The sequence below is a fragment of the Peromyscus leucopus genome, chromosome 12 (assembly GCF_004664715.2).
Source record: "Peromyscus leucopus breed LL Stock chromosome 12, UCI_PerLeu_2.1, whole genome shotgun sequence".
Lineage (NCBI taxonomy): Eukaryota > Metazoa > Chordata > Mammalia > Rodentia > Cricetidae > Peromyscus > Peromyscus leucopus.
The window spans coordinates 61,118,148-61,125,188 of NC_051073.1; positions in this window are offsets into that span (position 1 = coordinate 61,118,148).

Sequence of the window (7,041 nt, forward strand, 5' to 3'; positions counted from 1 at the left end):
TTTATAAGTAAAAATAAGCTTCCATGTGTGATTTATTTGTGTGCTGGGTGGCAGGACCCCCAAAAGAGAAAAACAACAACCAACAACATTGGGCTATAAATCCTCTGCTCCTATTTGGAGCAGACTGATAGGAAGTCCATGTTCAATATGAGGGCATTGAGAATGATGTGGAGGAGGTCTAACTGGTGAGGAAGGATGAAAAGGACACATTTGGAAGTGCCTGGGAGGTAAAACGGACAGGACTTGGGGGTAGTTTTGGGAAAGCAAAGGGTAGACATTTTTCCTTGCTCCTGTTTTACGTGTTTTAAAAGCAGAGACATCAACAACGAGGGGGGGGAAGCTTATGGATTCCTTTGCCCCCCAGACATTTTGTTGTGGGAAAATGCCAAATGGGATGTCTCTGGGGGCATGTGGAGTTATGGAGAGCCTTGGGTCATTCCACAGAAGACTGAGTCAGCGACTGGTAGGTATTTGAATCTGCAACGTGGTGAAGGAGGTGTGGGCCGAGACACATCTCTTTCATCTGGTAGCTTCTGTGTTTGCTCTCAGGTTAGCTTGAGGGAAGCTCTTCCTCCATCTCCAGCCTGCTCCTGAATGCAAGGTTGTTGCCCCAGGCGAGGATGGAATAGCATCAGTTCTCATCACTCTAATCTTACGGCTAGCTCTATGTCTGCATTCTCAAGTAGAATTTAGTGTCCGTGAATGCAAAGACTTTGCCTCTTCAGTGCAAATCTGTTGTCTTAGCACAATGCCTTGCATGTGGTAGGAATTTAAAAATTATTCAAGTAAATACATTAGCCAATTATTTTGGGGACTGCTGTGGCAAACCCGGGTTGCCAGCTACTTGAATGCCCAAGATTCAAGGCCACCCAGTGCTAGTGCTGTGAGCCTGGCTTGGAAGTTTTAGTTCCTCTACTAATTTGAGTGCATGGCTCTACTTTCTTTATTCAGTCTTTTTATAACTCAGCGCATTGGACCAATGGCTTTCCAGATGACTCATCCCTGAAGGGCATAAGTCTGTTCATGTTGGACCATGTTCCAAGAGAAAACCAGTGTTGCATGTATATGAAGGTCTGAATCTAAAACACAGCTTTAAAGCCAGATGCAAAAACCAAAAGCAAGAGGCTGTGGGTAATGTCACATGCTGGGTGCATAGTGAGCTCAGCTGGGCTTGGAAAGGTTCGAGAACTATTCTGTTGCCTTTCCCCAAGGCATTTGGTGCTTCTTGGAACTATTTCCAACCAAAAGGTTTTTGACCTTTACAACTTTGAGACTCACTAAAATCTTTATAAGTTTATTTTTCCTCAGGAAAAAAAATGCTAATGTGTACATTTCTGCAACATATTTGCATGGAATATCATCAGAGGTATACAGGAACCATTCCAAGAATTTCAAGTTAAGATTCTTCTAATCTAATTCAAACCCAGCTGTCCAGAGTCAAGAGTCCAGCTCCTCTTGCTCAGCAAGGTGACCCTGGAAGTTGTTAGTTAAATAGGGATGGTAGGGGGAGAATCCCCAATTGAACAGAATCAAGGAGGTGGCAGGGCATGAAATACAGTGAAACGGAATTAAACCATGTTTTTGCATTTTCCACTGAAGCTTTAAATGTATCTGCAGCTTTCACTTTAATCAAAATAGCTTAATTTAGGGGAAAAAGAACCCACTTCTTTTTTCTTTATAAAATCCTGAGTTTATTGCTTCCTGACTTTTTTTTTTTTCTTTTTAAGGGAGAAACACATACCATCTGCTCTGAGGAGCTCCGTTGGACAGCTTAGCCAGGGTCATGCTAGGATTCAGAAATTGCTGAGTGTGAAGGGGAGGCCCAAGGTGTGGGTCCGACAAGGGTATAGGCAGGAAGGATCAAGAGTCTCCTTGGAATGATCTCAACCTAAGCAGTTTGGGCACGGGGGTGGGGTACTACCAGGCTTTCGGGTCACGTGTGAATTTTAATACATCTCCTTGTCAGCTCCACCTTTCTCTACAGCCTCCAGGGACTTGCATCAGACCCATGGAGAAAGAAAAATAGTGATTAAATATTAAAACTTCATTAACGTCTATGTCAAGCCTAGCGTGAGTCCTGGTGGCTGCTTATTGTGTGGACCTGTGACTTCCTGCCTGAGAGCTGCTTCCTGCTGCCAAAGAGCAAGCCTGGACAAAGAACATGGGAAAGGTGAAGCCTTTAGACAATTACAAATAGGGGTTTGGTGAGGAAGCCACCCTCAACATCCGGGGGCCAAGAGCTTCTTCATGCTCCAGACTGGGATAACTGCAAATGTTCTACACAGTCTCCCAGAGGTCCTCAGCAGGACCGGGCTCCAAGGCTAATAGACTAAATAATGCACCCTTTATTACTGGCTTTCTGTCCACAGTTTTCTTCCTCTGTCTCTCGTACTTCCTGGGATTGTCTCCCTTATAAATTACTCTACCTTTAAATACAGGAGTATCTCAAGAGTCCTTTTTAGGGGGATCCTATATGTAGTCAGGCCCTGAGCATGTAAGCAAAGCAGCACAGGCTAGGAGTCACACGGACCTAGATTCAAATCGCTTTTCAGTGACATTGAAAAACCTACTTGTTCTAAGACGGTTTCTTCATGTATCAAATGGGACAATGACATAGATCTCAGACATTTGATTCAAAGAAAAAGTTGAGAATGCACTTAAACATGTTTCCTAGTCTTTTGCACGTGGTAAATGATGACTAGATATTGGTTATGATTACTTTATTCAAATTTTTATATCATTGTGACCAAATACTTGAGAAAAGCAACTTGGAGGAAGAAAGGTGTATTTTGGCTCTTGGTTTCTGTTTGTTATGGTGGACAGGGCATGACAGAGCAGAGCAGCTTCATCATAGAAGCCAGGAAGCAGATAAAAAAACGGGAGCACAGGCTGGGCAGTGGTGGCACACACCTTTAATCCCAGCACTCGGGAGGCAGAGGCAGGCAGAGCTCTGTGAGTTCAAGGCCAGCCTGGGCTACAGAGTGAGTTCCAGGAAAGGTGCAAAGCTACACAGAGAATCCTTGTCTCGAAAAAACAAAAACAAACAACAAAAAAAAGTAGTACAGGAAGAGGCCACAGCAAATTATGTCCACCAAGCACACCCTCCGTGGCCTACTTCTTCCATCTGTGCCCCCATCTCCTACTTAACAATCTCCCAAGGATGTCATGTAATGAGTCCATCAAAGGATTAGTTCACAGATTAGAGACCCCAGAATCCATTTCCCAAAAGCTTGTCAACTAGTTACCAACTCCCCAGTTGTATGAGCCTGTGGTTAACATATCATATTCAACCCATATCAACCATTCACATGACACCTAGTTGATGTGGTATGAAGAGTTTGAACAAGAAACGTCCCCCATAGGTTCAGATATCTGACCAGTTGGTCCCCAGTTGATGGTGCTGTTTAGGGATGTTATGGGGGTGGGGAGCGGGTGTGCAACCTTGCTAGAGGCCCATCAGTTGGGACCAGCTTCCTTAAGTTGCTTTTGGTCATGGTGTTTTGTTACAGCACCAGCAAAGTGACTAATACACACGGCATAGCACTAGAGGCCAAAGCTGTTTTCCAGCCTTGGGTGAATGCTGAGGATGACTGACTGGATGATTTGCTGGAGGACATGATTCCCCGTGGGTACTGTTGACTCAGCAAAATCAATGGGTAGGGAATAGGAGGAAATGGTAGACACCAAATGTCATCTCAGAAACTGAGCAACAATGTGGGGCTAGGGAGATGGTGCCGTGGGTAAACCCTCTGCCACACAAGGGTGAAGATGTGAGTATGGAGATCCAGAATCCACATACAGCTAGATGCAGCTGCACACATTTGTAGTCCCAGCATCTCTACAGAGAGATAGGGGCAGGAGATGGGGAGATGCCAGGAAATCTTGTGGGCCAGGTAGCCTGGCACATAGAAGAAGCAAATAAGAGACCCCCATTTCAAACTGGGGGGACTAAGTGTTAGACAGACTCCCTGATTGGCAATCAAGGAGGACCATGACTAATAAAGACGGTTGCAAAATGGATGGCTTCTTCCTCACCCTTGCAACTGGGACAAAAGCCTGGCAACATAAAACAAAGGCCATGTGGGCTTTTTCTCCTGCCAGGAGGCCCCTGCTGGTGGACTGATGCATCAAGTTCAAGGTGGGATCAGACATGTCTACATAACAGTTGTAGGCCAATCAACCATCCTGTTTTTCTTCCAATGGACCAACTCTAGGCTAGGGCAGAAGACCCTTCAAAGACTTAAAAAACAAACAAACCAACAGAACAGCCCATAGGGAGAAGCTGGGCTTCTGTTTCTCTAGTCTCTCCTCTGCTTAGCAGAGGGTCTCTCTGTGCCTGCCCTATGTTTCTTCACCCTTAATAGAAGCTTTTCTTTAACTGACGATTCTTTGTGCTTCTGTTTGTGGTGTTAAAGATTTCTCTGCTGCTACCCATTGCACTTAAGATTTTTCCTGCCAGGCAGTGGTGGTACATGCCTTTAATTGAAGCACTCGGGAGGCAGAGGTAGGTGGATCTCAGTGAGCTCAAGGCCAGCCTGGTCTACAAAGTGAGTTCCAGGACAGCCAGGACTGTTACACAGAGAAACTCTATCTTGAAAAACAAAACAAAACAAAAAAAATTTTTTTTTCCTTTTAATTATTTAACTGGCAGAGAAAGCAAACGGGATCCAGACGCCTAGACTATAACAAACCAGGTGAAAGACAGAACTGACATCTAGGTTGTCCCCTAACTTCCCACATTTGCAAACCTGAGGACATACGCACACACTCTGAAGATGTTTTTGCCAATTGCTTTGTCTCAACTGACTACAGTGCCATCAGTAACTTCTTATCTGTATCCCAATCCATACACTCCCCCCCCCCCACAAGACAGGGTTTCTCTGTGTAGCTCTGGCTGCCCTGAAACGCGCTCTGTAGATCAAGCTGGCCTTGAACTCACAGAGATCCACCTGCCTCTGCCTCCTGAGTCCTGGGATTAAAGGTGTGTGCCACCACCGCCAAGCCCTAATCCACACACTTTCATGGATGAAATTCCAGTCTTATTCTAGGATTATGCTCAGGGCTGCAGAGACTAGGGTTCTGATTTTTGTCTGTTTTCCCAAGTGTACAAGGGCCATTTTCTCTTTATGTTTAGGAACTTAACTTTAGAGTTTGGGTCAGAAAGGCCAGGAAGATTAGCGCTTCCCACCTCCTCCCTGCAGGAAGAAGCTAAGAATCCATAATGACTTTCCACTACAATCTTTGTTTACCTTAGACACTAACAGATGCATTTCCCCTAGTTTACATAGAGACATGTATGGATACAAGCTAATGTGGCTCACTTGACCTTGAGAAAAACAATCAGAAGACTTAGGAACGGTGGGTGAAGGGCCTGCCATGTAAGCATGAGACTGAGTTTGGATCCTCAGAACCCAGCACCAGCACGATTTGTACTCTAGTTTATTAAAGCAGCAAGCAAACAAAGGTCACAAAATTGGGAGGGGTGGGGAGATTGGAGGTGAATCTGAAAGGAACAGGGGGGTGGATATGATCAAAATGCACTGTATGGAATTCTCTAATTCATAGAAATATTCTAATTTTTTAAAAGCTGGCCAAGGTGGCTGCAATGGGGGGGAGGGGTGGAGTGGGTGAAGAGGGTATGGGGGTTGGGCCAAAACAAGTGCTGGGAACAGACAAAAAGCACCTTGTGCTAAGTGCTGCTGTTTTGACTTCAGACTCCCATTTTGCCTGTAGGGTGAAACAAAGTTCAGGTTCCCAAACCCTAGGGAACCTTCCAATAGCTGACCCGCCTCCTTAACCATGGAAATAGTCGCTATGCATCTTTAGTTCTCTAGAAACATCATGGCTGCTCCTAACAACAGAAGGAACAAATGAATCTGATTGGTTGGGCTGAAAAGCTTGCATTGTGTGTCAGTTGACAAGGATTAAACTTTCAAGGAAAACCCCTTAAATCTCTAAATCCTGATTGGTGAAAACTGTAACTGTAACTTGGCAACAAATGTTTGTGATTTTTGTGCTTAAATACTTGCTGCAACTGACATTTGACAGTTCAGCTCCTGAGTCTGTTCTGTAGCCCTGGTGAATCAGCCCCTCCCCTTCCTGGCTTCTTTTGTGCTGCCCTGCATTAAATCTTGTGTCTGCTTGGGTTGATTGGGAGCCTAGGACCACAACCCAAGCAGATGCTTGGAACTCACTGGCCATCCCAGTCAAGCCGATCAGCGAGTCCTGCGTTCCAGTGAGAGACCCTGTCTCAAAAAATAAGCCAGGTGAGGTGGTGCCCACCTTTAATCCCAGCACTCAGGAAGCAGAAGAGAAGGGTCTGTGTAAATTCAAGCTAGTCTAGTCTACATAGTGAGTTCCAGGCCAGTCATAAGACAAAGTGAGATGCTGTCTACAGAAGCAAAATCAAACAAGAAACAAACTACACATGAGGAGTTGCAGAGTGACCAGGGAAGACACTATTGGACATCCTCTGGCCTACACACACACACACACACACACACACACACACACACACACACACACACCAATAACCGTAGCCTATTCATTTCCAACAAAGAAAATCCCTTAAGAATGTGCCAGAGGATTTGCACTCAGACAGGGGATGTTCCTTGGAGGGACATATCACATACATGAATCTATTTCACAAGAACCTGTTGCAATGGGTCTCTTGAAACACTAATTTCTGGAACAGTCTATTAGTACTTCTCAGGGTTCTCTAAAGTGACTTACAGTCTGTCTTAGTGTTAGACTAGAGCTTCCTAAGGGAAGAACTCGGATCCAATTAACTGCAAGTACCTAGGAGCTTCCTTGGTTTCCACCTGGGATTGCCCAGTCTAATAAAATCAACTAACCAGTCATGCAAATTCTTGTTATTCATCTGAAATTCAAATTCAACTAGGTGCTTTGACTTTCCCTGGCAACCTTATACATCAACAAAAATTGACAAGTAACTAAATGAATGGATGCCTGATGAGCACAGTACCAGGGAATGGAGCAGTGGATGAGCAAAGGTTGATGACCATGACCCTCACGTACACG